Below are 24,492 nucleotides of genomic sequence, written 5' to 3' on the forward strand. Positions count from 1 at the left end.
CTGTTGCCCGGTGCTATTTATGAAATGTTTATAGAATGAATGCATATTGCATCATATGATGGACAACTCCTCAGCCTAGAAATTAGAAGGCATGTATTCTGGTCATTTTCCGAGATTTATTATCTGTGTAAACTTGGGCAAATCTGAAACCTCTTTGAGACTTTCTGAGTTTTAGAGAGACAACAGAGCACCTGGCTAGCTCACTCAGTCAGCAGAGCATGAGATTCTTAAAATGGGGAAGATGGTAATATTTGTTGTACCAATCACACAGGTCAGGAATCAGAGGAACTTGAGTAAGTGAAATAGCCCTAAAAATGTGTGCGCCAAAGGAAAGGCATCATTATGATTTATGTCAACTTACAGTTTGCTTTAGGGGACTGCATAGAGCCCAGCTGGAGAAATCTTGAATGCTCTCCCCTAGAACCCACTCATGCTGCAGAAGCATGTTCTCATACATATTAGTGGTTCTCATATATCTTAGTGGTTCTCAACTGGAGGCAATTTTGCTCCCCCCACTACCCAAGTGACATTTGGCAATGTCTAGAGACAGTTTTGATTGTCACAGCTGGCCATGGGTAGAGGGACAGGATACTACTGGCATCTAGAGGGTAGAGGCCAGAGATGCTTCTAAACATTCTACAGTGCACAGGACACTGCTCACATCAAAGAATTATCTGGTCCAAAATGAGAACCCCTGGTGTGTACACAAGCTTATACGCTGTGTCTTAAAGCCAGTGATCAGTTGTTGGATGACTTGATACGCTGCTTATCCTTTTCCTTGAAAGGATCCTTATCCTTTTAACCTTGAAAGCTTCTCCTTGATAGCTGAGCCAGGTAGAGGGTGTGGAATCCCTTGCAGTAATCATGTGGAGAAGATAAGAGAAGCCTCTAAAACCAGTAGGTTCCAAGATGTGGTCCTCAGACCAGCATCTTCAGCATCCTCTGGGAGCATGTTAAACATGCAGAGTCTGAAATCCCACCCCAGACCTGCCGAAGTCATGGGGCCCAGCAATCGGCATCATAAGAAGCCCTTCCAGGGACTCGAGCGCATGCTGTTGTTTGAGAACCATTGCCAATGATAGCCACAACTCAGATTTTGCTGTTCTGCACTTGGAAAAAGCATTAGTCTGGGTCCAGCTGTGGGAACTCCTGGTAAGATTTTTATCCCAGGGCTCTCCCTGTTAGCTCTGCTATGCTTCAAGGAGCTTAGGCAACTCCTAGCTGCAGAAAGCAAATATTATTATGACTTAGACCTCCTATTACAAGACTCCTTACTGAGAACCACCTGGAGGGAGCAATGCTGCCGGCTGGCACACACTCAGTTTTGATTAGGCTTTTTGGCTGATGAGCTTCTCATAGCAGAGAAGACTGTGGGCTTCCCTCTATCTGAGTGAGAGGCTGGCTCCATGTTCCCCTTATTCTGATAGCAGCACCTGATCCAGTGTTGGGTAATCAGGCCTCTTCCCATTGGACCCAGTCTTGGTGGAAATGTCAATCAAGCCACTCATCTCCTCCCTGGACAAGGGGGTGGGCCCATGAGCCATGCTCATTATGTCCCTGGAATCACATTTTTGAACTATTGAAGCAATGGCTGAAAAACATTTGAATCCCACTCATCCTAAGGGGGAAAATCTGAAAAGCCTATTGATGTGTTTTTGCTTCCTGGATCCAAGAGCTGCTTTCAGAGAAATGGTTTTTCAGCTTTTCCTTCTGTTCTGGGGACGGATATGTTTCCAGTAAATGCCTTCCTGCTGACCCAGAGTTGTCTCTGTTGCACACAACTGGGGAACTCTGTCTAATGCAAGGATTGTGAAGGATCAAATGGGCAGAGGTAGATTGACTGTGAAGCTCTCTGAGCTTGGATATTGAGACCTTTACATGCATAAGTCCCTTACATGACCCTGGGAGGAGTTCAGGCAATGTGTTCACATGGTCATATCTTTAAATTACATTGCAAAAGTAGGATTTTAACAGCTATTGTTTAAGATTGCGCTTCTTTCCAGTTTGTATTTCTGTTTATTGCATTTCCCCTTGTGTTAGTTGTTAATGGACTGGACAAAGGTATTTTGAGAATCCAGCTTAGAGAAAGCTGAGTTGGAGATACATTTAGTTTGGGTGTAATGGAATCATTAGATTTGTCAGTCATTTTCAGATACGGTAAAGTTATTGCTAGTTGTTCCAGTTTAAAAAAGACTTCCAGGGATCATCCTACTACCCCATAGTAGTCACTGTGTTGACTCATGTGGTGTTGTGACCCAAGGTGTGGGACAGAAGCCACACAGTGATCTGAGGCCTGCTTCAGCCCCAACACTGGAAATATGTGGGTAAAAGAGGAAAAACAAGGTTTGGACTATTTAGAGCCAGAAGGTGGTTTGTGGAAAATTCTAATCACCGCTGTATGATGTTGTGATTGGATAATTCAGTTCATCAACACCTAGTTAAGAAAGATTCTGCTAGGATTATACTTGATAATGGAGAATACACAAATACACATTATCCACACATATTTTTAGGGCAGTTACAAGAAATATAATTTTTAAGATTTCTGTGTTTGTAGAACACACACTAGTAGAAATACTACAAATAGCAAGTGTGTAAAAAACTACAGATTTTAAGGGAAACAACATGTGATGAACTATGTTAGAGAAATAACTAAATGTCATTATTTCTCTATTGAAAATTTTGTTATCAATAACATAATAAATTCATTAACACACAAAGAAGTGATAAAATAGTATTTCCTCCCTTTCCAAAAAAAAAAAGGTAAAAAGTATTACAGAGGCATATCAGGCAATTAATTAATAAAGGTAGTAAGTGGTTTTTGTAATGTAGCATTTGTCATTTTTTCAGTTTGTAATTTGTTGTGATTTTTTTCATTTTAAATAAATATTAACGTTCACTTCTAATTTTGTATTTCTTTTTTAAGGAGGCTCCTCAGATTGACTAAGGGTTGGGTTCCACAAAACCTGATCCACCCCTGCAGATAAGATTATATATAAGCAAGCCCTTTGGAGATTATGACTTGCTGTATCAATGGAAAGGCTGATGTGTTCATTCAGCAAACATTTTATTTGGATCTGACTACATGCCAGGCACTGGTGGGTACCACGGATACAAAGAGGAAAAATCCACTGGTTTCCAAACCTGACTATGCAGCGGAATCTCTGAGGTGCTTTTTAAAAAAATATGGATTTCTGGGTCCAAATGAGACCCACTGAACCAGACTATCTGGAGGTGGAGCCTGTGAATCGATATCATTAACAAATTCCCCAAGTCATTGTTACGCAGCCAAGCCATCATTGGCTCTCCAACCATAAGAAAGCAATGAGTGAGATGCTGCCCTTGCTGCCTTCAAACTACTGAAATTCCTATGGGGGAGACAGAGAAATAAGTTAATAATTATAGTACTGCTATGGTGTGAATGTTGTGTCCCCCTAAAATGTGTATGTTGAAATCCTAACCCCCAAGACAATGGTATTAGGTAGTGAGGCCTTTGGAGAGGTAATTAGATCATAAGGGCAGAGCCCTCATGAATGGAATTAGCAACCTTATAAAAGAGGCCCCAGAAAGCCACCTCTCTCCTTCCACCTTGGGAGGACACAGTGAGAAGGCTCCACCTATGAGCCAGGAAATGGGCCGCCACCAGACACCAAATCTGCCAGCATCTTCATCTTGGACATCTCAGCCCCCAGAACTATAAGAAGCAAATATATGTGGTTTATAAGTCACTTAGTCTATAGTAATCTGTTATAGCAGCCCAAATGGACTAAGACTGGTAATTTGTGATAACGGCTATGCTGGAGATATACACATCTGAGAACAGGGGATGCATCCACAGTCATGGATGTAACTATGTTTCAGTGAATGACGGACTGCATATACAACAGTGGTCCCATAAGGTTATAACGAGGCTGAAAAATTCTTATCAACCAGTGCTATCATAGCTGTCACAACATTACAGCACAACACATTACTCATGTGTTTGTGGTGATGCTGGTGTAAAAAAGCCTACCGCTTTACCAGTTACATAATGTTCCATAATGATAAATGGCTATCTTACTGGTTTATATATTTACTAGACTATGCTTTTTATCATTATTTTAGATGATACTCCTTTTACTTATTTTTTTTAAAGTTAACTGTAAAACAGCCTTAGACAGATGTCCCTCAGAAGAAGGCATTGCTGTCCTAGGAGATGACAGCTCCATGCATGTTACTGTCCCTGAAGACCTTCCAGTAGGACCTGATGCGGAAGGGGAAGACAGTGATACTGATGATCCTGCCCCTATGTAGGCCTAGACTAATGTGTTTTAGCTTTAACAAAAAAGTTTTAAAAGTTAAAATTCACAGCTGAATTCTACCAGAGGTACAAGGAGGAACTGGTACCATTCCTTCTGAAACTATTCCAATCGATAGAAAAAGAGGGAATCCTCCTAACACATTTTATGAAGCCAGCATCGTCCTGATACCAAAGCCAGACAGAGACACAACCAAAAAAGAGAATTTTAGACCAATATCCTTGATGAACATTGATGCAAAAATCCTCAATAAAATACTGGCAAACCGAATCCAGCAGCACATCAAAAAGCTTATCCACCATGATCAAGTGGGCTTCATCCCTGGGATGCAAGGCTGGTTCAACATACCGAAATCAATAAATGTAATCCAGCATATAAACAGAACCAAAGACAAAAACCACATGATTATCTCAATAGATGCAGAAAAGGCCTTTGACAAAATTCAACAACCCTTCTTGCTAAAAACTCTCAATAAATTAGGTATTGATGGGACATATCTCAAAATAATAAGAGCTATATACAACAAACCCACAGCCAATATCATACTGAATGGGCAAAAACTGGAAGCATTCCCTCTGAAAACTGGCACAAGACAGGGATGCCCTCTCTCACCACTCCTATTCAACATAGTGCTGGAAGTTCTGGCCAGAGCAATCAGGCAGAAGGAAATAAAGGGTATTCAATTAAGAAAAGAGGAAGTCAAACTGTCCCTGTTTGCAGATGACATGATTGTATATCTAGAAAATCCCATTGTCTCAGCCCAAAATCTCCTTAAGCTGATTAGCAACTTCAGCAAAGTCTCAGGATACAAAATCAATGTACAAAAATCACAAGCATTCTTGTGCACCAATCACAGACAAACAGAGAGCCAAATCATGAGTGAACTCCCATTCACAATTGCTTCAAAGAGAATAAAATACCTAGGAATCCAACTTACAAGGGATGTGAAGGACCTCTTCAAGGAGAACTACAAACCACTGCTCAATGAAATAAAAGAGGATACAAACAAATGGAAGAACATTCCATGCTCATGGGTTGGAAGAAACAATATAGTGAAAATGACCATACTGCCCAAAGTAATTTATAGATTCAATGCCATCCCCATCAAGCTACCAATGACTTTCTTCACAGAATTGGAAAAAACTACTTTAAAGTTCATATGGAACCAAAAAAGAGCCCGCATCGCCAAGTCAATCCTAAGCCAAAAGAACAAAGCTGGAGGCATCACGCTACCTGACTTCAAACTATACTACAAGGCTACAGTAACCAAAACAGCATGGTACTGGTACCACAACAGAGATATAGATCAATGGAACAGAACAGAGCCCTCAGAAATGATGCCGCATATCTACAACTATCTGATCTTTGACAAACCTGACAAAAACAAGAAATGGGGAAAGGATTCCCTATTTAATAAATGGTGCTGGGAAAACTGGCTAGCCATATGTAGAAAGCTGAAACTGGATCCCTTCCTTACACCTTATACAAAAATTAATTCAAGATGGATTAAAGACTTAAATGTTAGACCTAAAACCATTAAAATCCTACAAGAAAACCTAGGCAATACCATTCAGGACATAGGCGTGGGCAAGGACTTCATGTCTAAAACACCAAAAGCAATGGCAACAAAAGGCAAAATTGACAAATGGGATCTTATTAAACTAAAGAGCTTCTGCACAGCAAAAGAAACTACCATCAGAGTGAACAGGCAACCTACAGAATGGGAGAAAATTTTTGCAACCTACTCATCTGACAAAGGGCTAATATCCAGAATCTACAATGAACTCAAACAAATTTACAAGAAAAAAACAAACAACCCCATCAAAAAGTGGGCAAAGGACATGAACAGACACTTCTCAAAAGAAGACATTTATGCAGCCAAAAACACATGAAGAAATGCTCATCATCACTGGCCATCAGAGAAATGCAAATCAAAACCACAGTGAGATACCATCTCACACCATTAGAATGGCCATCATTAAAAAAGCAGGAAACAACAGGTGCTGGAGAGGATGTGGAGAAATAGGAACACTTTTACACTGTTGGTGGGACTGTAAACTAGTTCAACCATTGTGGAAGTCAGTGTGGCGATTCCTCAGGGATCTAGAACTAGAAATACCATTTGACCCAGCCATCCCATTACTGGGTATATACCCAAAGGACTATAAATCATGCTGCTATAAAGACACATGCACACGTATGTTTATTGCGGCACTATTCACAATAGCAAAGAGTTGGAAGCAACCCAAATGTCCAACAACGATAGACTGGATTAAGAAAATGTGGCACATATACACCATGGAATACTATGCAGCCATAAAAAATGATGAGTTCGTGTCCTTTGTAGGGACATGGATGAAACTGGAAAACATCATTCTCAGTAAACTATCGCAAGGACAAAAAACCAAACACCGCATGTTCTCACTCATAGGTGGGAATTGAACAATGAGAACTCATGGACACAGGAAGGGGAACATCCCATTCCGGGGACTGTTGTGGGGTGGGGGTAGGGGGGAGGAACAACATTAGGAGATATACCTAATGCTAAATGACGAGTTAATGGGTGCAGGAAATCAACATGGCACATGGATACATATGTAACAAACCTGCACATTGTGCACATGTACCCTAAAACCTAAAGTATAATAAAAAAAATAAAAAAGATTTAAAAATGGGAAAAAGCTTATAGAATAAGGATATAAAGAGAAAATACTTTTGGACAGCTATACAATGTGTTTGTGTTTTATGCTAAGCGTTATTACAAAACAGTCAAAAAGTTTTTAAAAGTTGAAAAGTTTATAAAGTAAAAAATTTACAGTAAGCTAAGGTTAATTTCTTATTGAAGAGAGAAAAAAATCTTCTTATAAATTTAGTGTAGCCTAAGTGTACAGTGTTTATAAGGTCTGCAGTAGTGTGCGGCACTGTCCTAGCCTTCACATTCACTCACCACTCACTCACTGCCTGACCCAGAGCAACTTCCAGTGTTGCAAGCTCCATTCATGGTAAGTGCCCTACACAGTTCTATCATATTTTATCTTTTATATCATATTTTTACTTTACCTTTTCTATGTTTAAACATGTTTAGATGCACAAATACTTATTGGGTTACAATTGCCTATAGTATTTAGCACACTCACATGCTGTGCAGGTTTGTTGCCTAGGAGCAATACTATTAGCTTAGGTGTGTAGTAGGCTATACCATCCAGGTTTGGTAAGTACATCCTATGATATTTGCACAACGACAAAATTGCCTAATGACACATTTATCAGAACACATCCCCACCATTAAACAATGCATGGCTGTACATCGACTTCAAACTAGACAGTTAGGGAAGGCTTCCTTGAGGAAGTGATTAAGCCAGACACAGTTCTGTTTAAATCAAGAAAATGTAATTCCTTCCTTTTCTCAATGCCTGAATTTAGGCTGAATTGAATGTCGTAAAGCTAAAATGTCTGAGCTTTGCTGACCATTTCTTATGTGCTAGCACCACCCAATGTGGTAGCCCTACTATTGCCTCCATTTTAATAGAAAAGGAGACTGAGGCCTAGAGAGGTTGAGTAGCTTGCCCAGCTCACAGCTAGCACATGGTGGACTGAAGCTTATGCCCTGGTGGTCTGAGTACAAGTTCACATTCTTTCCACCATGACATCTACTGCCTCCATTGGATCAAATGTGCACAGCTCTGGAGAGCATCAGTATCCAGCACCTCACTATTCAAAGTAGGGTTCAAGGACCAGCAGGAGCAGAGTCACTAGGGAGCTTATTAGAAGGGCATGATTGGAGAGGAATGAGGAGGGGAGACTCTAGATCTATTGAATCAGCACCAGAGGATCTGTGTGCACAGAGAGTGGGAATAGCAATGCTCTGGAGAAGAGGGAGCAGGTAAAGAAGGAAGCTTTCTTGGTACAGATACAGGTAAGCCTCATCCCAGAGGAAGTGTTCTTCAGCAGCACTCATCAGACAGAAGGAAATTCCCAAAAATGTGAAACAGCATGTGATTTCCATGGAAATTTCTCACTCAGAGGTTCTCTTTATGCCACTCACTTTGTTTTTGAGCCTCTAAACCTGCATAGTCCCATATTGTAGCCACTGGTCACATGTGGCAATTGAGCCCTTGAAATGGGACCAGTTCAAATTGAGATGTGCTGTAAATACAAAATGCACAGTAGGCTTTGAAGATTTACTATAAAAAGATAACTTAATTTTTTATTAATAATTTTTATATCGATTATATGTTGAAATGATAGAACTGGGATATATTGGGTTAAATAAAATTTATTATTCTAATTCTTTTTTTAAAATGTGGCTACTAGCATATATTAAATTGCATATGTCTGAAAATGGCAAGCATTTGTGGCTTGTATTATATTTCTGTTGGACAGCAGGAACCTTACTCTTGAGCTCAAGAGGGAAGGAGGAATAAAATTTCTCTGCTTTTCCATCAAGTGATAAAAAGTGACAGCAGATTCTCACTCTAAGCAAATTCATGGTATCAGCATTTCGCTAGCAGGTGCCTTTCACATGGGCTGAGCCAGGAGAGAAACTGCCTTGTTTCTGTGGGGTCTGATATGGTCACAGAGCTGACCTCTTTATGCATAAAAACTTCGGATTTGGGGCCGAAGGAGGAGTCTGTGTGCAGCTTTCTAGGGAAGCAGAGTGGAGAGCTGGGGAATGAAGGAGGACTTGGTGTTTCTAAGGCCTCTAGAGTGCACAGGGAGATAGATGTTATGGACTGAATGTGTCCTCCCCAAATTCATATGTTGAAGTCCTAACCCTCAAGGTGATGATATAGGAAGTGCGGCCTTGAGAGGAAATTGCATCATGGCAGTGGAGCCCTCATGAATGGGGTTAGTGCCCTTATCCCAGAGACTCCAGAGAGCTCACTAGCCCTCTTTCTGCCATGTGAGGACACAGGATCAAGTCAGCTGCCTGCAACCCAGAAGAGAGAGCCCTCAGCACAACCCAACCATGCTCCACCTTGATCTCAGACTGCCAGCCTCTCGAACTGTGAGAAATACATGTCTATTGTTAATAAGCTACCTAGTCTATAGTAGTTTGTTATAGCAGCCCAAACTGACTAAGACAGTATACATATTTTTCACACCTTAGCCCCTTGAGGGTAACAACCTCATTTGCTTCCTTGAGTCCTTCTTGCTTCAAGTCATGTTTAATTGTCTTACAACTTAGATGAACAGAGAATACATACATGGAAGAAATATTAAATTACAGCTCAGTGGATTATTCACGTAAAAGTTAATAGGGAAAAAAACTCAGAGTGAGGCATCTTTTCTATATAATTGCCTTTCAAACACACATGCTGGGATTATAAACAATGCAAACCAAGGGGAGAGAATGATCTGGGGGCTTCCTGGAGGCCAGAGTTGCAACCATATGGAGTGTCGGAGGCCTGCCAAGGCCGGCTTCATGGTGAAATAACTTTCAGCTGCTCCTCTGAATGGCTGCTTTCAGCCGGGTTCTGCAGCTTAATTTCTCAGCTCTAGCAGAAGGGAGATCCCTCCAGGCTGCATTTTAAAAATCCTAAACAAAACCTTACTAAATGTGTCCCAGCTTTTCCTGTCTTGATACAGACAACTGTTTTGTGGAGTTCATGGAAGCCAGTGCTATAGAATGTTTCAAATAGGAAGGGGGTTCCCATGATTTCTCAGTAAATGAGAAGAGGGCTTGCTTTGTTGGGGGTTGATGAATTACAAAGCATTGATTTTACAGAAGAAATATATGATGTTTGTCATTAAGTGATAGGAGTTGCAAGCAGGGGACAAAGTGATAGTGTCAGTGGATGAACCCCAGACATGGTCTTTGTTTTATGAGTTGCAGAGTAATTATACCCAAGCAATGTAAGAGAGAAGCAGTCCCTTAAAACAGAGAGTGAGGGAGACCCTGTGCTCTGGGGAAAGAAACAGAAATAAAGCTGTAACCAAGTTCATTAGATGATGTGACTTTGCCACATAATTTAGTACCACTTTGTAAAAAAATCCTTTAAGAATTGAAGAAGGCTTTTAAGATTTTGTATTGTTTTTTAGAAGGCAGTATTATCTTGTAGAGGGTAGAAGCGTAATACTAATAGCTACTTTTGTGGGGAACACACTGCAAAACAGACCCTTCCCCAGACACTCATACATACTTATTCTGATTTTTGCAGTAAGGCTGCCAGATAGTTATTACCCAGGTCTGTTTTGTGTCCATTCTCTTTCCTAAGACAAGCTTAAGGGTTAAGCTGCGGTAAAGGGTAGAGGGAATGCCAAAAGCCGAGAGAAAATGTAGTAAGATGTGCTTGTAATGTGTTTGCATGATTATTAGGGTATTGTAGGAAATTACATCGATGCTGTATATTACAAGACAAGCTATCCCAGAGGTCATGGAACAGAAGGTCTCACATATAAAACTAAAATGTTTGAACCAATTTAAAACATACAGTAAGAAGTTAGGGGAAAGGGATGGGACAGAATAACACACAAAGGATGGGTGCAAATAGGGTGGATACCACCGGAGTCCTGAGTTAAGCCAAATGCACATGCTCTGTTTCTCTCTCTGCCACCCGAGCCTTTCACATGGATGGTATGGTTACAAGACCAGAGTTGAGATTTGACTAAGGGCCCCTCAAAGTGGAAGATACCTGGAACCCCGACCATATGCCTGCTTTATGGAAGATGCAGGAACAAGTACCTTTGGCCAACTAGCATGATGAGCACCTTTGGGTTTTACTTGTGTTTCTTGGGCAGAGGACACATGGGGCCAGAGTCTCACCAAGGGTGGCTAAATTAACACTGTATATTAAATGCCTCAGATGCCTCATGTACATTTAGCGTTTCACAAATATTTGGTGCCTTAGGAATATCAGATTTCCCTTGATGTGCTCTACTTACTTATATTTACTTATCTTATGAATCCTGACTGTCTCACAAGATGCTTGCTGACTCGTTATCTATAGTTAACACACTGCATGAGTTTCACATCTACTGTAATAGAGTAGAACATTCTCAAATAACACTGGAAACGCACATCAGAATTGGATCAATTCTGACCATTCCCACTGGGTTAGAGGCTTCCCCAAGTTAGACCTTATCTGTCCTGGTAATTGCTCCGCCTTTATTGTCTAGTGTATTCTGGGTGCTCTTTAAGTTGCTGGATGAGCGAACGAACAGCTCCTAAATAGGCACAGAAGGAGAGAATGATTAGGCTAAAGAAAGGAAAGAAGTTCATGAATCAAATGTTTCCTCTGCTAAGAGCCTTAGGTCCACAGCCACAGGGACCCTCCTTTCCCTGGTTTTACACAGGCCTCCGATTCTGCCTGAGCAGTGGCTCTCAAAGTGTGGCCCCCAGACCAGCAACATCAGCATTATTTGGGAACTTGGCAGAAAGGCAACTTTTCATCTCCCCAGCCACATTTTCCATATACAGAATCAGAATCTCTGATGGTGGGACCCAGCTGGATGTTTTCACAAGCCCTCCACGTTATTCTAACCCACACTGAAGAGTTTGAGAACCACTGTGCTAGAATGATGTGTTATCCTGGTTTATTTCAAGACATTTTCCTTTCTGGATACTGTGTTCCTCCCCTTTGGAAACAAGAGTCCAGCTTCATTTGATGGCATTACACAAGTGTCTGCAGCCTCCAAGGATGATGTTTTCTCACTGACAAATGCTACGTTGAGCAAGAACTGCCCAAGTGCTCACAGGTTGGGCACGACTTGCATGCTGGCTCTTTCTAGAGTAAATATCCAACAAGGGAACAGGGAAGAAAGGTGGAAAAAAGAAGTATCAGGACAAAGCCAGCCACGCAAGGGGATTTCTGTACAAGGTTCATCCTGGCAGCTCAGACATTTGTGGAGGGCATTCTGTATTATCTTCTTCCCAGGGTTTATCAGTGGGCTCAGAACCTTTGGGTGAAAACAGCGCAACCAACACGCAACTTGTGGTAGCTCTTCCAGACAGAGAAAGAAGGGTCTGGAAAGAAACTCAGCATCGGATAGCTAAAATAGCCAAGCATTGTGTTTATCTTCCCATAAATATTTTTGAAATTACAAATAAATTTAAAATAATACTCTACTTAATTCTAATTATAAAAGTTGTATGTTCATTGCTGAGAATGTGGAAAACAGAAAAGTATAAAGAAGAAAATTTAAATCATCCATTTCTCCATTGCTCAACAATGATCACTCATAATATTTTGAACATTGTATTTGAGATAGAAAAATAGTAGATAGTTATTACATATATTACAGAGTAGGAAAGCCTGTTTTCATATTTTTAAATTTAATACTGTATAACTCCCTATAAACATCATTTTAATGGTTCCAAAATATTCTATCACATGGATTTTATTTAGCCATGTTCCCATTATTAGAAATCTAGAGCCTTTCCAGTTTAATGCTAATGTAAACAACATCTTTGGATTTTTCTTTGTGTCTGCAATGATTTCTTTAGGATTGGTACCTAGGAGCGGAATTACTGAGTCGATCTCCATTTTGTGAGTCTTGTGTGAGGGGGGAGAGCTGCATCTAGCCGTGAAAGAGCACAGAACTGGCAGTCAAGAGGCCTGATGAGATTTGCCAGAGATTTGCTGTGTGATCCTGAAAAAGTCACTTTCTCTCTGTGGATGTTAGTTTTCCCACTGTTAAATGGAGGATTTGAAATAGGCTTTGCATCTCAAACAGAAGTACTGTGCCAGTCAACTAATACATGTAAAATATTTTTTTTTATGTTAAAATAAACCCAGGAATGTTATGGAACAATTATATAACTGATTTTTTTCTTTTGGAATAAAATATAAAACTTCAATGAAACTCCCTGTTGGTATTTGGCCAGATAGACTTCTCCTATAGACCTCTCTCAAAGTATGTGTTCACTATCTTTGGCCAATAGGGATATGTCAATGCAAATGTTTGAGAGGAATTGGACCAGGTGATCTTAAATGTTGCATGTTGTCTAAATGTTCTATGCATACATGGTTCATGGCATGTAAGCTGTGCTGTCCTTAGCTAATCTTCCAGGCCTATAATTTTGCCTTCATCCTGAAATTGGGACATTTTCATGTATTTTTCTATTGACCAGCTTCTTGTGGACTCAGTTTTAACAATTGCTAAGTGTATTTTTAAAACCTGATCAATCTGTCCTTAGCCTACAGCTATCTAACCACATATCAGTGTGGGCTTCATAGAAGCTCACTTTCTGGTACTTCTTTATTCACACACAAGCACTTACTTTGTTTAACACTATTATGTGTCAGACAACATTACGATATGGCAAGTACAAAGAGGAATAAGATATAAGCTCTGCCTCTGTATTCTAGGAGATAATAATTGATTTTCTTTTTTAAAAAATTATTTATTTATTTTTTGACAGAGTCTTACTCTATCACCTGGGCTGGGGTGCAATGGCGTGATCTTGGCTCACTGCAAGATCTGCCCCCTGGGTTCAAGCGATTCTCCTGGCTCAGCCTCCGAAGTAGCTGGGATTACAGGCACCTGCCATCATGCCCAGCTAATTTTTGTATTTTTAGTAGAAAGGAGGTTTCACCATGTTGGCCAGACTAGCCTTGAATTTCTGACTTCAGGTGATCTGCCAGCCTCAGCCTCCTGAAGCGCTGAGATTACAGGCGTGAGCCACCATGTCTGGTCAATAATTGATTTTCTACAAAGTATTCCAGAAGGCAGCCAATGTCAATAGGTTTTCTTTTTTATTTTTAAAGAGTGCTCTATATCAAATTTGTTTGGGAAGTGCTGAGTTAAAGTAAGTTAAGCAGGTTTATTTACAGCAGGATTTTTCAGAGCCTTTAATATGCTTATATGCATTGTGAATTCTAAACAGGCACAGAAAGCATGAAGTGTTCCTAAAGTTATTTCTTTAGGAAACTCTTCATTTGTGGAGCATCTCCAGGAAACTAGAGCCCCATGATACATAATTTGAGAAATGCTGTCCCACTGAAATCTAATCTGAGCATTCACACAACAAAAAGGTAGTTTATAGGTAGGCAACAAAATATCGAAGAATTTGAAGACAGATTTTTTCCTATTGAAGAGCTTTCAATCTAATAAGGAGTCCATCCTGAAACATACATAGGGAATATCCACAAATATTGAAAACCAATGTGAAAGTATAAATAATGATGTGAAATCCGCAGAAAATTGAAAAGAGATGGATGATATTAAACAAGAATAGTTTCATGGAAGAAGTAGGGTTTTGGGACAGAATTTCTTTCATGAACTGAAATTTCCAAATTATTTTTTATGAAAACAATGAATACTCATCAAAGAAAACTTGAAAAAAAACCCAAAAAAGTACAGTAAAGAAACTCACACACACACCTACATATATAATATGTATATATGTGTATGTATATATTTTTTCTTTTCATGAGGGAGGGTTTTCTACCAGTATTTTTTTTTATTGTGGTAAAAAACACAACATACAGTTTACTATCTTAAACTTTTGTATACAATACAGTAGTGTTAATTATATGCACATTATTGTGCAACAGAGCTTTACAAATTTTTCATCTTGCAAAACTGAAATTCTAAATTAATTGAACAACAACTTTCCTTTTCCCATCTCCTCCTAGCCCCTGACAACCACCACTTCACGTTTCTAAGAGTTTGGCTATGTTAGATAACTTATAAAAGTGGAATCATACAATACAGCTGACCCTTGAGCAATGTAGGGGCACCAATTCCATGCACAAAAGTCTGTGTATAACTTTTAGTCCCCAAAAATGTAACCACTAATAGCCTACTGTTGACCAGAAGCCTTACCAATAACATAAACAGTTGATTAACATGCATTTTATATGAAATATTCTTACAATAAAGTAGACTAAAAAAAAGAAAACGTTATTAGGAAAATCAATTCATATGGAACCAAAAAAGAACCCACATAGCCAAAGCAATATCAAGTAAAAAGAACAAATCTGGAGGCATAACATTATCTGACTTCAAATTATACTACAAGGCTACAGTTACCAAAAGAGCATGGTACTGGTATAAAAATAGAAACATAGACCAGTGGAAAAGAATAGACAACCCAGGAGTGAAGCCAAATACATAAAGCCAACTTATCTTCAACAAAGTGTACAAAAACGTAAAGTGGGGAAAGAACACCCTATTCAATAAATGGTGCTGGGAAAACTAGAAAGCCACATGTAGATGAAACTGGATCCTCATCTCTCACCTTATACAAAAATCAAGTCAAGATGGATCAAAGACTTAACTCTAATACCTGAAACCACAAGAATTCTAGAACATAACCTCGGAAAAACTGTTCTAGACATTGGCTTAGGCAAAGAATTCATGACTAAGAACCCAAAAGCAAATGCAACAAAATAAAAAATAAATAAATGGGACCTAATTAAATGAAAAGATCTGCACAGCAAAAGAAATAATCAGCAGAGTAAACAGACAACCCACAGACTGGGAGAAAATATTGCAAACCGTACATCTGACAAAGAACTAATCTCTGGAATCTGCAAGGAACTCAAACAAATATGCAAGACAAAAAGTAAATAATCCCATCAAAAAGTGGGCAAAGGACATGAACAGACAATTCTCAAAAGTAGATATACAAACAGCCAACAAACATATGAAAAAAATGCTCAACATTACTAATTTTCAGGAAAATGCAAATTAAAACCACAGTGAGATACCACCTTTCTCCTGCAAGAATGACCATAATTTAAAAATGAAAAAAATAGATGTTGGCGTGGCTGTGGTGAACACGTAACACTTTTATACTGCTGGTGAGAATGTAAACTAGTAAAACCACTATGGAAAATGGTGTGGAGATTCCTTAAAGAGCTAAAAATAGAACTACCATTTGATCCAGCAATCCCACTACTGCGTATCTATCCAAAGGAAAAGAAGTCATTATAAGAAAAAGACACATGCACATACATTTATAGCAGCAAAATTCACAATTGCAAAAATATGGAACCAACCTAAATACCCATCAGGCAACAAATGGATAAAGGAATTGTGGTATGTATACACCATGGAATACTACTCAGCCATAAAATGAAATGAAATAATGACTTTTGCAGCAACAGAGCTGGAGGCCATTATTCTAAGTTAACTCAGGAATGGAAAACATCATATGTTCTCACTTATTAGTGGGAGCCAAGCCATGAGGATGCAAAGGCATAAGGATGATATAATATAATGGACTTTGCGGACTTGGGAAGAAGGGTGGGAGGAGGGTGAAGGATAAAAGACTACATATTGGGTACAGTGTACACTGCTTGGATGACAGGTGCACCAAAATCTCAGAAATCACCACTAAAGAACTTATCCATGTAATCAAAAACAACCCGTAACCGAAAAACTATTAAAATACATTTTTTTAAATGGGAAAAGGGCAATAACAGACACCTGTCAAAAGAAGACACACACATAACCAACAGCAGATTTTAAAAATGCTCAATATCACTAATTATTAGGGAAATGCAAATCAAAACCACAATGAGATACCACCTCACACCAGTCAGAATTGCTATTACTAAAAAGTCAAAAACTAACAGATGCTGGAGGGCTTGTGGACAAAAGGTAACACTTATACACTGCTGGTGGGAATGTTAATTAGTTTAGCCACTGTGGAAAGCAGTCTGGAGATTTCTCAGAGAACTTAAAATAGAACTGCCATTTGACCTAGCAATCCCATTACTGGGTATAAGCCCACTGAAAGATAAATCATTCTAGACACATGCACACATGTGTTATGTTCATCTCAGCACTACTCACGATAGCAAAGACTTGGAATCAAACTACATGTCCATCATTGGTGGACTGGATAAAAAAAATATGGTACGTATACACCATGGAATACAACACAGCTATTAAAAAAAAAAGAGAGATTATGGCCTTTGCAGCTACGTGGATGGAGCTGGAGGCCATACTCCTAAGTGAAGTAACACAGGAACAGAAAACCAAATACTACATGTTCTCACTTGTAAGTGGGAGCTAAACATTGAGTACACATGGACACAATAGGGAACAATAGACACTGGGCCCTATTTGAGGGCGGAGGGTATGAAGAGAGTGAGGACTGGAAAATTGCCCATTGGGTATTGTGCCAATTACCTAGGTGATGAAACCAAACCCCTGTGACGTATAATTTACCCATGTAACAAATTTGCACATGTACCTCTTGAATGTAAAATAAAAGTTGGAAAGAGAATAGAAAAATATTTTTAAAGAACAAAAAAAATCATAAGGAAGAGAAAATATATTTACAATTGATTAAGTAGAAAAGGATCACCATAAAAGTCTTTTTGTTGTCTTCACATTGAAAAAGCTGAGGAGGAGGAACGGGAGGGGCTGACCTTGCTTTCTCAGACAGAGGCAGAAGAGGTAGAGGAAGTGGAAGGAGAGACAGGAGAGGCAGGCATACTTAGTGTAAATTTTATTGGAAAAAAATTCAAGTATAAGTAGACCTATGCAGTTCACACTTGTGTTGTTCAAAGGTCGACAGTTTTTGTGACTTATTTCACTTAACATGACATTAAGTTTCCCCCTTGATGTGGCATATAATAGGAGTTTCCTCTATTTAAAGATTGAATAATATTCCATTGTATGCATATCTAGTTAATCCAATCATCTGGTGATGGACATTTAGGTTTATTTTACCTCTTGGCTATTGTGAATAAAGCTACAATGAACATGGGTGTGTAAATATCTCTTTGAGTCCCTGTTTTCAATTGTTTTGGATAATTACTCAGAAGTGTGATTGCTGGATCATGTGATAATTATTTTATTTTATTTTTTAACTTTTAGGTTTGCGGGTACATGTGAAAGTTTGTTCTATAGGTAAACTTGTGTCATGGGGGTTTGTTATACAGGTTATTTCATTACCCAGGTGTTAAGCCTCGTACCCAATAGTTATTTTTTTCTGATCCTATTGAGGGATCCTCGTCCCACCCTCCACCCTCAAGTAGGCCCCAGTGTCCATTGTTTCCAGCTGTGTGTCCATGTGTTCTCATAATTTAGCTCCCACTTATAAGTGAGAATATGTGGTATTTGGCTTTCTGTTCCTGAGGTAGTTTGCTAAGGACGACAGTCTTCAGCTCCATCCATGTTCCCACAAAAGACATAACCTCACTCTTTTTTATGGCTGCATAGTATTCCATGGTATATATGTACCACATTTTTCTCATCCAGTCTGTCACTGATGGGCATTTAGGTTGATTCCAGGTCTTTGTTATTGTGAAGTACTGCAATGAACATTCTCATGCATGTGTCTTTATGGTAGAATGACTTATTTTCCTCTGGGTATATAACCAGTAATGGGATTGCTGGGTCAAATGGTAGTTATGCTTTTACCTCTTTGATGAATCGCCTTACTGCTTTCCACAATGGTTGAACTAATTTACAGTTCCACCAACAGCATGTAAGTGGTCCCTTTCTCCATAACCTCACCAGTATCTGTTATTTTTTGACTTTTTAGTAATAGCCTTTCTGACTGGTGTGAGATGGTATCTCATTGTGGTTTTGAATTGCATTTCTCTAATGATCAATGATATTGAGCTTTTTTTCATATGCTTGTTGGCTGCATGTACATCTTCTTTTGAAAGTGTCTGTTGATGTCCCTTGTCCACTATTTAACATAGTGTTTTTTTGTAAATTTGTTTAAATTCCTTATAGATGTGTGATATTAGACTTTGTCAGATGTATGGTTTGCAAATATTTTCTTCCATTCTGTAGGTTGTCTGTTTACTCTGCTAATAATTTCTTTTGCTGTGCAGAAGCTCTAAAGTTGAGTTAGATCCCATTTGTCAATTTTTGCTTTTGTTGCAATTGCTTTTGTGTCTGTCATGAAATTTTTGCCCATTCTTATGTCCAGGATGATATTGCCTATGCTGTCTTCCAGAGTTTTTATAGTTTTGGATTTTACATATAAGTCTTTAATCCATCTTGAGTTAATTTTTGTATATGATGTAAGAAACGGGTACAGCTTCAATCTTCAGCATATGGCTAGCCAGTTATTCCAGCACCATTTATTGAATAGGGAGTCTTTTCCCCATTGCTTGTTTTTGCCAGCTTTGTTGAAGATCAGATGGTCATAGGTGTTCAGTGTTATTCCTGGGTTCTCTTTTCCAGTTCATTGGTCTATGTACCTGTTTTTGTATCAGTATCATGCTGCTTTGGTTACTGTAGCCCTGTAGTATAGTTGGAAGTCAGGTCATGGATGCCTCCAGCTTTATTCTTTTTGCTTAGGATTGCCTTGGTTATTCAGGCTCTTTTTTGGTTCCACATGAATTTTAAAATCATTTTTTCTAGTTCTGTGAAGAATGTCATTGGTAGTTTGATAGAAATAGCATTGAATCTGCACATTGCTTTGGGCACTATGGTAATTTTAATGATATTGATTCTTCCTATCCATGAACATGAAATGTTTTTCCATTTGTTTGTATCTTTTCTGATTTCCTTGAGCAGTGTTTTATAATCCTCATCATAGAGATCTTTCACCTCTCTGGTTTGCTTTATTACTGTGTATTTTATTCTTTTTGTGGCAATTGTGAGTGGGATTGCATTCCAGATTTGGCTTTCAGCTTGACTGCTGTTGGTGTATAGGAATGCTAGTGATTTTTGTACATTGATTTTGTATCCTGAAATTGCTGAAGCTATCAGCTGAAGGAAATTCTAGCCTGAGATTATGGGGTTTTCTAGATACAGACTTATGTTTTCTGTAAACAGGGATAGCTTTTGGCTTCCTCTCTTCCTAGTTGGATGCCCTTTCTTTTTCTTATCTTATTGCTCTGGCTAGGACTTCCAACACTATGTTGAATAGGAGTGGTGCGAGAGGGCATTCCCTCTCTTGTGCCTTTCAAGGGGAATGTTTCCAGCCTTTGCCCATTCAATATGATGTTGGCTGTGGGTTTGTCATAGATGGATCTTATTATTTTGAGCTATGTTCCTTCAATATCTAGTTTACTGAGAGGTTTTAACGTGATGAGGTGTGGAATTTTATCAAAAGCCTATTCTGCCTCATCTATTGAGATGATTATGCATTTTTTGTCCTTAGTTCTGTTTATGTAATAAATTACATTTATTGACTTGCATACATTGAACCAACCTTGCATGCTGGGGATGAAGCCTATTTGATCATGGTGGATTAGCTTTGTGATGTGCTGCTGGATTCAGTTTGCCAGTATTTTGTTAAGGATTTTGGCATCAGTGTTCATCAAGGATAACTGGCCTGAAGTTTTCTTTATTTGTTGTGTCTCTGCCAGGTTTTGGTATCAGGATAATGTTGGCCTCATAGAATGATTTAGGGAGGAGTCACTCTCCCTCAATTTTTTGAAATAGTTTCAGTAGGAATGGTACTAGCTCTTCTTTGTATATCTGGCAGAATTTGGCTGTGAATCTATCAGGTCCTGTGCTTTTATTAGTTGATAGGCTATTTATTACTGATTCATATTCAGAATTCATTATTGGTCTATTCAGGGAATCAATTTCTTCCTGGTTCAGTCTTGGGAGGGTGTATCTGTCCAGGAATTCATCAATCTCTTCTAGTTTTCTAGCTTGTTTGCATTAAGGTTTTCATAGTAGTTTCTGATGTTTATTTTTATCTCTGTGCCTTCAGTGGTAACATCTCCTTCATGATTTCTAATTGTGTTTATTTGGATTTTCTCTCTTTTCTTCTTTATTAGTCTTGCTAGCAGCCTATGCATCTTATTTTTTTTTCAAAAAATAACCTCCTGGATTCGTTGATTTTTTTAATAGTTTTTCATGTCACAATTTCCTTCAGTTCAACTCTCATTTTGGTTATTTCTTGTCTTCTGCTAGTTTTGGAGTTGATTTGTTCTTGCTTCTTTAATTCTGTCAGTTGTGATGTTAGGTTATTAATTAGAGCTTTTTCCTGCTTTTTCACATGGGCATTTAGTGCTATGAATTTCCCTCTTAATGCTGTCTTAGCTGTGTCCCAGAGATTCTGGTATGTTGTGTCTTTGTTCTCATCCATTTAAAAAAACTTCTTGATTTCTGCCTTAATTTCATTATTTACCCAAAAGTCATTCAGGATCAGGTTGTTTAATCTCCATGTAATTGCATGGTTTTGAGCTATTTTCTCAGTCTTGACTTCTTATTGCACTGTGGTCTGAAAATGTGTCTGGTATGATTTCGGTTCTTTTGCATTTGCTGAGGTTTGTTTTATGTCCAATTATTTGGTCAATTTTAGAGTATGTGTCATGTGGCAATAAGAAGAATGTATATTGTGTTGTTTTGGGGTGAAGAGTTCTATAAAGGTCTATCAGATCCATTTGGCCCAATGTTGAGTTCAGATCCTGAATATCTTTGTTAATTTTCTGCTTTGATGATCTAACACTGTCAGTGGATTATTGAAATCTCTCATTATAATTGTGTGGGAGTCTTAATCTCTTTGTAGGTCTCTAAAAACTTGCTTTATGAATCTGGATGCTCCTGTGTTTGGTGCATATATATTTAGGAGAGTTAGGTCTTGTTGAATTGAAATTGTTACCATTATGTAATGCCCTTCTTTGTCTTTTTTGATCTTTGTTGGTTTAAAGTCTGTTTTGTCTGAAATTAGGATTGCAACCCCAGCCTTTTTTTTTCTTTCTGTTTTCATTTGCTTGGTAGATTTTCTTCCATCTCTTTATTTTGAGCCTATGGGTGTCATTATGTGTAAAATGGGTCTCTTAAAGACAGCATGCCATTGGGTCTTGCTTTTTTATCCAGCTTTCCAGTCTGTGCGTTTTAAGTGGGAGCATTTAGCCCATTTACATTCAAGGTTAGTATTGCTATGTGTGGATTTGATTCTGTCATTGTCTTGTTAGCTGATTGTTTTGCTGGCTTGTTTGTATGGTTGCTTTATAGTGTCATTGGTCTGTGTATTTAAGTGAGTTTTTGTATTAGCTGGTAGTTGTCTTTCTGCATTTAGTGCTCCTTTCAAGGATCTCTTGTAAGGCAGGTCTGATGGTAAAAATCTCCCTCAATTATCTGCTTACCTGAAATGGATCTTATTCCTCCTTCACTTAAGAAGCTTAGCTTGGCTGGATGTGAAATTCTTGGCTGCAGACTTTTTTCTTTAAGAATGTTGAATACAGGCCCCCAGTCTCTTCTGGCTTGCAGGGTTTCAGCTGGAAGGTCCTCTTTTAGCCTAATGGACATCCCTTTGTAGGTAACCTGCCTGTTCTCTCTAGCTGACTTCAACATTCTTTCTTTCATTTTGACCTTGGAAAATCTGAAGATGATGTGTCTTGGGGAATGATCTTCTTGTGTGGAATCTTGCAGGAGTTCTCTCTATTTCCTGAATTTGACTGTTGGCCTCTCTAGCAAGGTTGGGGAAGTTTTCATGGATGATATCCTGAAATATGTTTTCCAAGTTGCTTGATTTCTCCCCCTCCCTTTCAGGGATGCCAATGATTCACAGATTTGGCCCTTTATATAATCTCATACTTCTCAGAGGTTTTGTTCATTCCTTTTTATTCTTTTTTCTTTATTTTTGTCTGACTCTTTTATTTAAGGGAGCCAGTCTTTAAATTCTGAGATTCTTTTCTCAGCTTGGTCTATTCTGCTGTTAATACTTGTGATTGCATTGTGAAATTCTTGTATTGCATTTTTCAGCTCTGTCAGACTCATTAGGTTCTTTTATATACCAGATATTTTGTCCTCCAGCTCCTGTATCATTTTATCATGATTCTCAGTTTCCTTGGATAGGGTTTTGCCATTTTTCTGAATCTTGATGGTCTTCACTTCTATCCATATTGTGAATTCTATTTCTATCATTTCAGCCAGCTCAGCTTGGTTAAGAACTCTTGTTGGAGACCTGGTGCAGTTGTTTGGAGGACACACGACATTCTGGCCATTTGAGTTAGTGGAAATCTTGCACTGATTCATATATATATATATTTTTTTGAGATGGTGTTTCACTCTTGGCGCCCAGGCTGGAATGCAATGGTGATTCTTTCTTATCTATGCATGTGGGTGTTCCTTTAACTGCAGGGTAGATTGAGTGCAATCAACAGACTTCTTTTCTGGATGTTTTCACAAAGCCAAGGCTTTGTGCAGGGTCTGTATTTGAAGCTGACTTTTTGTCTTTGATTTCAGAGTGGAGTATGTTAGGAAGGTATTTTTAGTGTTGAAATTTTGGGGTGTGATCAAGTAGATGGCACTTAGGCTTATTGGTCAATTGCTAGATTCTTGCTCAATTGTGTGGCTCCCCTATATTTCCTCATAGTTGGCAGCCATGTTCCCTCTCAATACTCTGAAGGCATTGGCTCTTCTCCCCCTTGAGTGCTGGCTGTAGTTCGCAGCTTGGCACTCCTGGGCTGCCCACTACAGCTCTGAGGTGATATCAGTGTTTCTGTTCCTTCCCCAACCTGGAGCAGAAGAAGAAGGGACATTAGTAGTGGTTGTGGCCAAGGGTCTTTTTTTGCTTGAGAGACGTAGGTTAGCAGTCATTCAGTGCAATCAGCCCAGGAGGGAGGGTCTATGCTGTGGGCCCAAGCTGGGGGTTGTCTGTTTGGTGATGAGCAGTAGGGGGTGGGTGGGACCCATAGGAGATGGACCTTGCTTTGACTGCAGCTTGTTGGAGGTGTGGATAAGGCACTTAGGAACTTTGCTCTTTCATTAGTCCAAGGGTAGCAAGGGCAGTTCCACTAAAAAGGCTTGGGAAAAGAGGTTTTCAGTTGTGCCTGGGGGCTTTGTCTAGGAAGTTATAGAGCTTCTAATGGCTTGATAGCCCCAGCAAGGGGTGGCTGGAGGCCCAAGCCTGGAGGACCTGCCCAGCAAGGAGATATGGGAATGGGCACCCACCTAATAGTCTGGCCAATTTTCCATAGGGCTACTGCAGTATGCTGGGGGTCTGCTCCAGTCCCTAGTCACCTCGGATTTTTCAGTACCACTTCCCCGGGCAGGGGAGGTTCCTCTGGTTTCATGTTGCTCCTGAGTGGGCTGTCGTCTTGCCTTGCTTGTCTCCATTCTCCGTGGGTCGAGTTGTTTCCTTGATTAGTCCCAGTGGGTATACCTGCATGTTTCAGTTGAAGGTGCTGTATTTACTCACCCTTTCCATTCCACTCTGTGAGAGCAGCGCATACTAGCTGCTTCTATTTGATCATCTTGGCCACACACACCCCGCTCCCAGTAACTGTATTTTCATTTTTAAATTTTGAGGAAACTTCATACTATTTTCTATAGTGGTTGTACCATTTTACATCCCCACCAATAATAC

This window comes from Nomascus leucogenys, chromosome 9, assembly GCF_006542625.1.
Source record: "Nomascus leucogenys isolate Asia chromosome 9, Asia_NLE_v1, whole genome shotgun sequence".
NCBI lineage: Eukaryota > Metazoa > Chordata > Mammalia > Primates > Hylobatidae > Nomascus > Nomascus leucogenys.